The 10044-nt window shown below is 48.5% G+C and overlaps 1 long non-coding RNA gene across 1 annotated transcript; it reads right to left on the bottom strand.

The window, feature by feature from the left end:
* Positions 1-532: 532 nt before the first annotated feature.
* On the bottom strand, positions 533-5556 carry LOC135290583 (uncharacterized). Its single transcript, XR_010353347.1, has 2 exons — positions 2987-5556; positions 533-2516 (listed from the first exon to the last, which is right to left on the bottom strand). It is a non-coding gene; the product is annotated as an uncharacterized LOC135290583 (long non-coding RNA).
* Positions 5557-10044: the final 4488 nt, after the last annotated feature.

Genomic DNA, 10044 nt, shown 5'->3' with positions numbered 1-10044 from the left:
GGCTAAAACCACCCCTAGGAGCCTCCAATCACCGGAGGAACGGGAGCCTGAGTGGGTCAGGGCGGCTATGGGTAGGCACTCCCCGTCTCCCCTACTCCCGGGGGTCCGTAGGGGTACATGCACTCTACAACACTTGCTTTCCTCTGTTCCCGGCCAGCCCCCCTCAGGGCAGTCTGGAACCACGGTACTAGGAGGTCTGCACTCACTTCGGGGGTCTGTACTCACAGGCCCCGTCTCAGTCACACACACGCACTTCGTACCCCCTATTACCTTAAACCCTACTCATGTTACTCAGAGGCAACATGAGCCCCACTCCCTCTCGGAGTGCTCTCACCTTTTGAGTTGCTGTGTTCCCTGCAGCCTCGGGTATAGGTGCAATCCCTTCCACGGTCCAATGTAATCCAAAATCCGTCAGCCAAAAAAAAAATGTGGCTGGATGCGTCCCTCGACTCTTGGGCTACCCCAGACTGTTTCAGGGGCGTGGCCTATCCCGGACGAGTTCCCAAAGTTGTTATGAATGAACGAGGCCAGATTTCGAGGAAAAATGAAAAAGGCTCTCGTTTATTTGAAAATAAGCCCTGAGGAATGGAGAGTCCAAGATAAGCTTGAACCCCCTCACAACAGCTCAAAGATACCAGTGTGTTACAAACTGTTCTGTTTAAATCTGTCCATGCACGTGGACAGGGATTATTATATGGATTATACATATGTAGCCTGCTATTTGTACAGGCACATTTCTGTCCACGTGGTATTATATTTATGAATGTATTATGTATTTATGTACATATAGATACCTGCATACATACAGGTTTGCAGTTACATATTTGTGTGCATATGTATCTAGTTCTTCATGTATATTGTAATATCTCTGTTTGGATTTCCATATGTATACAGTTGTGTAGGTATCTATTTGTATTGGTTTTTATTGTAGTTTTTGGTATATGCCTTTTAAAACAAGTACATTGGTATTTGTATCAGTATATATGTTTGGTTTTATATTTTTAGATGGATATTGATCTATTTCTAAATATATTATATTTACATATATATCCAGATGTATAGCTGCATATTTGTATTGATGCAGTTGTACAGATATTTAGATTGGTACTGCTAAAACTGATGGGTTTGTTTTATGTATCTGTTTCTTGAATGTAGTGTGTATCATTGAATCAATATTCACATCTGTATATTGTGGTGGTTATATATGTATTCAGTTCTATTTAAATGTGTATGGAGTTGTATAGTTGTGTAATTCTATTTGTTGAGTTTTGGGTATTAGAGATACTGATATATTTTGTATTTATATATGGTCTGTGTGCTTGTCGTAATATGCAATAAATAAGTTGTTAATTTTCCATTGATCTTTGTGTATAGTGAGTATTTGTAGAGGTTTGCAATGAATTAGTTTTTGTTAACAGGAATTGATATTTGTAGGTTTTTAAATAGTGTGGTGGAACAACCAAATAAACGTCTTTTTTTAACTTTAACTGAGATCTATAGTCAGATCTTATACAATGTCACTGCTGGTGTAGGAATTTTCAAGAAATGCCATTTGTCAACTGAGATGGGTCTCTTGTAATTTGTGCTGCCCAAAGCCAGGAGCAGATGGAAATGCTGCAGGATTTGGGCCATGGAAATCCCCGGCCATGCCCAGCACATGCCCCACCTGCACTCAGGCTGGGCAAGGGAAGCGCAGATTTGGGATGGCAGCAGAGCCACACGTTGGCTCAGAACTTGCTGCCAAGGCCTGCTGGCTTAGAAAAAGATCAAGCATATATTTTATATATTCTGTTGATTATACTCTATATATTAAAATATATACTATGTAGCATATTGTGGGAATACTTAAAATCAGAGAGTTTTGGGAAAGCTGCTTCTCAGTGAGGAGGATTTCTAGTCTAGAGAAGCCTAAAAATAGAAAAGAAGACCGTGGACAGTGCCATTGCCGGAGGCCGAGGCTGTTAAAAGAGGGAAGGGATCATCCCCTTTGTTGTCTGTAGCTGATATCCTTGTAAATAATAAGTAGCAACTTCAGGGGCTCCTGGGCAATGAGATGGGAAACAATCTATCTAAAGCAGAATGGGAATCTTTTACCAGTTTGAGACAATTTTACAGGACAAAGGTCGTTGATACATCTCAAAACCTGAACTAAAAGTCTTGTTAATCGGCGTAAAAGTGAATACTCAAAATATAAACTTGAAATCTGCTTTTACCTTTGATTTCTGGGACCAGACAAAATGGAAAATTTACAATCTAGTCTCTGTCAAAATGGAAGAGACTTTGGTCAAACTAATGCCTGTCTCCAGAGCTTTAATGGAGAGCTTTAAACAGAATGATCATCCCTGACCTCCCCACCATGGCCCACCAAGCGCCCCATGCCGGGCATCCCCATCTGAACGGGGCACCGGCGGCTCGGGCTGGGTGGCTGCTCTGTCGAGTGGCAGAGCTTGGTCCGGGGAAAGCGCTGCTCACTCCTCTATGGACTCGCTTCATCATTTGAGCAATGCTGCTCCAGCCTGTGGAACATGGAACAAAAAAGGAAAAATCACCCACTTGCAAGAATGCCCAGAGCGTGCATTGAAAAGAGGCAAAAAATGGACCCTTGCACAAGTCCCCAGACCATGCAATTAAATGGAAAATAAGGACACTTGCATGACTTTGCAGGCTGTGCAGAAAAAGGAGAATGAAAGGACTTGCACAAGTTGTCAGAATGTACAGCAAAAAAAAAGGGGGCAAAAAAGGGACACCTGCACAAATCCACAGACTGTACAAGAGAAAAGAAGAAAAAGTGAGACCTGCATGTGTCTGCAGATTCTACAACCACAGAGAAAAAAAAAAAAGGATGCCTGCACACACCCTGCTGGGCAAGAGACGCCCCCTTTTCAGCTGAAGCTGTTGGCAGGAGCTTTACCAAACGTATGGCATCTTTAACCCAGTTTTGTTTCTGTGTCCAATGTGCTGGCCCAGTGAAGAAACTTCTACTTACCCATTGGACCATTAAAAACTTTGTGGGATGACACCAGCAAGAAAGTCTTGACAACTGCTCTGTGGCTTCAGTCCATCATTTGATCAGTGCTGCTCGAGTCTGCAGGCCAGGAAACAAAAATGGAACAAGAAACCACTTGCACAAGGAAAAGGGGACACCCACAGCAATTGGCCAATTGTAAAAGAAGAAGGCAAAAATAAAGCACACCTGCATATGTCTGCAAACCCTACAATCGCAGGGGGGAAAAGAAGGATGCCTGCATTAGTCCATAGACTTTACAACATCAGGCAATAAAAAGAACTCCTTTGACAGGGCGCACACTGTCCCAAAGCAGTGCAAAACCTACTTGTAGCACATAACCCTTAGCTCAAAGGATCCGAGAGTAACGCAGAACAGGCATCAAGCGCATACATCCTGTACTTTGGCCACCAATGCTTCTGAGTAAAACTAGTTCCCTAAATTGGAATGCCTGTCATTCCCACCCATTGCCTGCATAGATAACATCAAGCAGCACATCATAGGATTCATTGAAGGAAGAATGATTTTTTAGTGAGGAAAAAAGGCTGACTAACAAACCACCCATATGTGTTTGCATGACACTGGAGCAGCGTTTGTGTTGTCAATATGGCAGGGACACGTCCTCTGCACGGGGCAGTGCCCATGTCCTGTGCATGGCAGGGGGTGCCCTTGGAGCAGCCCTCACAGTGTGGGTGCACCCGTTTCTATCATGGCAGGGGTTTTCAGGGTATCCTCGACCCCAGCTGCTGTAGGTGTCCGGATAGCGAAGTCTTGCTAAGCACAACCTGTCCGGGTCCCTCAGGAAGGCTCCCAGCCACAGGCAACCTTAGCAGGCAGCTCAGCTCTTAAGTGAGATCAACTCTTTGGTGAATTCAGCTCTTTAGTGATTGCAGGTCTTTGCTTACTAAATGCCTCGGCAGATGCAGGGGGAGAGAGAGAGAGAAGTGCTGTGTGAGGTTGCACAGAGGTGTCTTTATTGGCAGCTTCTGCGAAGGGTCACAGTGACAGCTCTTCTGCTCAACAGCACAGAAATAGGGTTTATCTAGGGTTTCGGGGGTTTGGGAAACAGTCCAATAGCAAGGGTCGAGGCAAGTATGACCTATCAGAGTCATACAGAGAGATAGCAAGGGATGGAAGGCAGAAGAGGGGCTTCTTTGGTGCAGTCATCATGACGAGGCACTTCTTCTCTTAGGCAACTGACCACCAGGGAGGCCTTGCAGGCCCTGTGGCTGCTACACACCCATGGGCGCATTTGCCTGTTCTCTCTGCTTCCACCAGCTCCCAAGTCAGCCCTGCCCTTGAAAAAGTTCTCTGTCCAACACTGAGCTCCTGGTGCCTTTGCAAAAAGCCACTCCTTTTGGCTTGTGGGAAACCTGCAAGGTCACACTCCTCCATGGATGTGTGTTTCAAGTCTCTGTCATGCCCATATGTGCTGCATAGTACTGCATTTTTCTGTCATTTGCTGGACTCATTTCTGGCCGGCAGGTGCTGAGTAAATTGGTTTTCCTCAGCTAACTGAGTCTTTCCTTTTCTGTGCCACGTAGCTCAATGAACCGCAAACTCCACGTCTCCTGGGGACACTTGCAAGCACCAAACGGAGCAAAAGATCCAAAGTGCAGGTTCTGTGGAATTCTTCTCCGTCATTTGGTTCTAGACCTCCTCATAACACGCCTCAGGTGCCAGCCTCACGGGTAACAGGAGAAGGCCGCAGGTCAAGAACAGGAGTTCAGCCAATGGCTGGAGGAAGCAGAGGAATTTGCAAGGCAGGTGAGTGCTGGAGATGGTGGAGGCCGGCCAAGCTGCCTGCTCTTGTCTTGCTGCTGAAACCTTGAACTTCAGTGCTCTTGAGAACAACACTTGGGCCTAAATCCCACTGGAATCAGCATTTCTTAGGGAGATTGGCATTTGCTGAGGAACGGCTTACAATGCTTATCCTCTTGGGAGTTAACCCGGGCCATCTCTTAGAAAGGACAAAGTTGAGTGAGTGTGTGGAATTTCCTGGAAGGAACAAAGCCCTGTGACAGCAAGCAGCATTCTCAGACTGCTCTCAGGGGAAAATCGCAGCAAGCTAAAGACACCTGGGTAAAGGGGTGAATATGATGGTGAGCTACGCTGGCCTGCAGTAGCAAGGTCCTGGACATGAAGATAAGGGGCACATACTGTCCTTGTGTCCTGTTTCTGCACCTTTCTGGGAACCAGAGGAATCCTGCCTCTACCTGTGAGGAATTCAGCTTGGCAATGTATAGCTCCTTTCTGGTTTGCCTTTTGTCTTTTTTGCTTTTGGACAGCAGTGCTTTGTACCATCAGCTGAGCCTGCCCCCAGCCGGGCTGATGGGACCCTGTCAGCAAAGGAAGTGCAGGAAGCCTGGAGAGGAGGCAGCGGTGCTTGAGGAGGCTCTGTGCCCTGCCAGCTCAGCACAGGACTGGGAATCCAACCAGCTGACTCCTGCACTCCATGGGAGCATTCCCTTCCTGGCCAGGCTGCGCTGAAGCTGTGCTGTGCCTGGCGCTGTGCATTGCCCTGGCGCTGTGCGTGCCGCACGGACAGTCCCGTTTGTGGCTCCGCACTGCCCGAGGCTCTCCCCCCTCACACAGGGGCCCCGCCCCGCCCCGGGCGCCCCCTGGCGGCTGCCCGGCCCCGCCCGCCCCGCGCAGGCGCGCTCCCTGCCCATGGCGCCGCCCAGCGGCAGCCGCCCCTCCCTGCAGGCCCGGGCCGGGATCGGGCCCTGCTGCTCGTCCTGTCCCTCGGCTCCCTTCTTTCCAGAGAGAGGAAGGCTCCAAAGGAAGCGTTTGCCAGCTGTGGCCCTCTGCTTCACTCTGTGGGGCCGAACGTCTCCCCTGAAGGTGGCCCTGGTGCGTCCATGAGTGCTGGTGCAGCAAAAGGCCCCTTCCTTCTGCCGCCAGCTGTCATCAGTGGCTCAAAAGCAGCGCCCAGCTCTGGAAGGAGAAACAGCCCGTGGCACAGTGGTGCCATCCCTGCCCAGACGGGGCTTTCTGCCACAGCAGCAGCAGCAGCAGGGCTTGCCTTGGCTTCACCTGGAAAGCCAGAAGCCTCTGTAAGTCAGCAGGTTGCCAGGCTGCATCAGCTCCTGGTGGGGGTGAATCCTGCTAGCTCTGACCATTTCCAAAAGGTTATAAAGGCAGCAGTACAGACATATATGCAGAGCAACCAGCGTTCCATAAATGTGTAAAACTGTGTGGGTTTTGTGGCATTCTTAGGGCTGTCTTGCTGACAGTGCCTCCTGCACAGCTTGTGTGCCATGCCATTGCTGGGCCAGCCTTGTCCCCAAGCTGTCACCCCCAGCCTCGTTCTCTGGCTGCTGTTGCATCTCAAAGCACAGTTGCCCAATTGCTGAGTTCCAGCTCTCAGGCTGGAGCACCAACCCGTGCTGTTGCATGTGAACGAATGGTCTGTGTCCACTTCATTGTGCTGGCAGAAGCCACTTTTGCTGAGACACAGGACAAAGAAAGTAGAGGAAAAAATCAGTTGGAAACTCTTGTATGGAAAATCAAGGTGACTCTGACATTGTGGAGAGGGAGAGAGGGTGATGCATCTGACTCCACCTTATCAGAAGCTGAAATAATTACTTTATTATACCATACTATATACATTGCATCTAAACTGAATCTGCCACACACTCACCCTTGCTCACAGCTGCACAGAACTGCATCCACTCTGATTCTCTCGTGTCTGTCTCGTGGCAGTCCCGACACACACATTCTTCTGGCCTTGAGAGGCCAAGGGAACAAAACATCCTCACTTTGGGTAACAATCTCCATACTGCATTCTACTTTGGCACAACACAGTCATAAGAATTGTGTTTTCTCTTTCTCTGATGTTCAGAAAATGTGAAACCCAGAAATATTCCTGGGAAGAATTGTGCCTTGCTTTTCTCTGTGAAGAGAATGTGGCAACACTCTTGGGCTGGGGGCAGGCTGCTGGAGCTTTCTGTTGCTTTCCTTTGAGGAAACAGCAGTGTTTTGTGAATGGTGGGCAGAAAACGGTATGCCTGGCTCTGGGGACTGTTTTGTAAGCAGTGCATGTTTGAAACTATTCCCTGATCTCTAGCCTGGAGGAAATTAGGGTCACCCAGCAACATCTTAAAGCTTCGGGATTATGACACCAGGAAGGCACAAATGTGGGGTCTGTAGATCCACAGGCATTCCTCATCTAATCAGACATTTCTTGAGAATTGTCCTGACTTCCAGTGTGACACGCAGAGGGAATTTGCATCAGGACAATATGCAGCCTCCCAGCTGTCACATGTGGCGTCTGACCAGCTGCTCTCTCCATTCCACTTGCTGGGCTCATGCCAGAGGTGATCCTGGAGCTGGGAAACACCTGGACTTGTGTAGAGCCCTTCCAAAATGCTGCCATGGCTGCAAGAACAGGCACACAGCAAAAGCCCAGATCTTTCTCCATTCTTTTTAGTTTTTAACTGAGACCTGGTGCTTTTTCCAGGCACTTTCTGTTCATGCTCCGGAAGGTATTTTTAGGAGGGAGAAAAAAACCTGCTTTCAAGGGCAGAGGAGAGGAGGGGGAAGGAAGCTTCTGAACTTTGGAAAGCTTGTGGTTGCTCTGTTTTCCTGAGCCTGCCTTGCTAAGGTGTGCCCACCAGCTGAGCTATTTGGTCTCTGCCTTATAACTCCCTTTTAGGTGAGACTTGCCCATTTTGGTGGTTTTCCTCCCCCCACCAGCTTCTACATTGTCCCAGATTGGGATTTAAGGTTCTTTTCCTTCTTCCTGTGTGTCCATTGGAGTCAGATCCCTGTGACTGCCAGATGCATCCTGCAGGGAAGCTGCCAGAAGTGAGACACAGGCCCCAAAGGCTTCTTTGAGGTGCTGTAATTGTGCAGCAGCAGTGTGCTGTGTGTGCAGCAGGTTGGTTACTTGGCTTTTTCTCCCCACTTAGGTGTCATTGTTCCTTTAGCAAGCCCTACAGTTTGCTGGTTGATGTTAGCCATGCAGCAAATGGGTGGGAATGACAGGCATTCCAGTTGAGGGAACTCTCCAGGATATTAGCAAAGCACAATTTCATCCACAGCATTTAACCAAGAGTTCTTGGTTTTAGTCAGAAGCACTGCTGGGCAAAAGGGCACGTTGCCTTTGGTTTCCTGACATGCTGGCTCTTTCTGAGTGTTCAGCTTGGCGAACAGGGTGAATGGGCTTGGTGCCTGTTCTGTGTTACTCTGGGATCCTTTGAGCTGTGGGTTATGGACTGCAAGGGGGTTTTGTGCTGCTTTGGGGCAGAGGAGAACTTTCTGGACTGTTCTTTTGCATTAGCTGTAGGGAAGGTTTGGTTGCCATGCATGAACTCACAGAGCAAGCCAGAGTGGCTGCTATTGTGATGTCAGCAGAGGGCTGCCATGTCACAGCATTGTCAGCAGGAGGTTTTCCTGGTGCCCGCAAGGCCTCAGCATCCAGAGCAGATCTTGGTGTGCTCCTTGCAGGAGGATCACCTCGTCTGAGCTGTTCTCAGATTACGGCCGGTGTTCCTTTTTCTCTGTATTTTCTTGCACAGTCCTTGGACTGGTGCAAGTGTCCTGTTTTTCCCTTTTTTACTTGCACAGTCTCAGAACTCGTGCAAGTGTCCTGTTTTTCCCCTTTTTACTTGCACAGTCTCAGGACTTGTGCAAGTGTCCTCTTTTTCCCTTTTTTACTTGCACAGTCTCAGGACTTGTGCAAGTGTCCTGTTTTTATCCTTTTTACTTGCACAGTCTCAGAACTCGTGCAAGTATCCTGTTTTTCCCCTTTTTACTTGCACAGTCTCAGGACTGGTGCAAGTGTCCTGTTTTACCCCTTTTTTACTTGCACAGTCTCAGGACTTGTGCAAGTGTCCTGTTTTTATCCTTTTTACTTGCACAGTCTCAGAACTCGTGCAAGTGTCCTGTTTTTCCCCTTTTTTACTTGCACAGTCCCGGGACTTGTGCAAGTGGGGATTTTTTCCATTGTTGTTTCCTGGCCTACGGACTTGAGCAGCCCTGCTCAAAGGATGGAGCGAGTCCGTAGAGCAGTCAGCAGCGCCTTTTCATTGGCGGCTTCTCGGAAAGCTTTTCTTCATTTGGCTGGTAAATAGAAGATTTTTTTTTTCCCTTTGGGGGAGCACGTTGGAACAAAAATGGCATAAAGATGCCATTTGTTTGGTAAAGCTCCTGTCAACAGCTTCAGCTGAAAAGGGGGTGTCTCTTGCCTAGCAGAGTGTAGGAACCTCCAAAATGCAGATTGGGAGAGCCTTGTAGGTATCCTTCTAAAAACTGGGTGGTTCTCTCCAGAATTGAGGAAAAGCATCTTTTGATTGCATTCCATCCTTAAAGGATGTGCCTGTCTAACTGGACCCCCTCTGTGTGCTCCAAGAGCCATTGGCTCTGCGCTGCAGGGCAAACTGCCGAGCACTTTGTGTGTGCTCCTGAAGCCCAGAGCTGGGCCTGTGCTGTGTCCCAACAGAACTGCCAGCGCTGGGAGGGGTTTGGTGGAAGCTTTTGGAGGGAATTGTTTACAGCAACCATGTGGCACATGCTGCATGCAATTTACAAAACAAAAAAGCAAGTCCAGGAAAGAGAGGAGAAAAAAGCTGCTTTAGCTGCAGGCTCGAAAATGAGCTCCACTGTAGGCACTGCCTGCTAAGGAACAATTTGCATCTTCACAGCCAATTTCTAGTTCCTTGGTGGCAAAGCTGAGCAAAAGGTAGACACAGCCTAGGGTATTGTCCTGCAGTCTTGCTTGCTGTGTTAAAGAAGTGTTGCTCCTGGAGGGATGTTGTGAAAGGAGAATGCTCTCTGCTTGGGTGGACTTGTTCTGTGGGATTCCTCAGCACAAACAGTTTTCTAACAGCACCTGGTTCATTTTCCCTTGCCCCCGGCAGCTCGCCTCAGAGGTGGAAGGAGTCAAGCGCGCGCTTCGGTGAGTGGGACGGGCACCCTTGACATTCCTGGTGTCTGAGGAGTGTGGAGAAAGCTGTGGGCTTGGCCTTTTGCAGTAGAGTGCCAGCCTGGCAGGCTGAAAGAAAATCCACATCAGCGTCTGCATGAACACTACCAGA

This window comes from Passer domesticus, chromosome Z (assembly GCF_036417665.1).
Source record: "Passer domesticus isolate bPasDom1 chromosome Z, bPasDom1.hap1, whole genome shotgun sequence".
In the NCBI taxonomy this organism is placed as follows: Eukaryota; Metazoa; Chordata; class Aves; order Passeriformes; family Passeridae; genus Passer; species Passer domesticus.
This window is presented reverse-complemented; position numbering and strand designations above follow the sequence as displayed.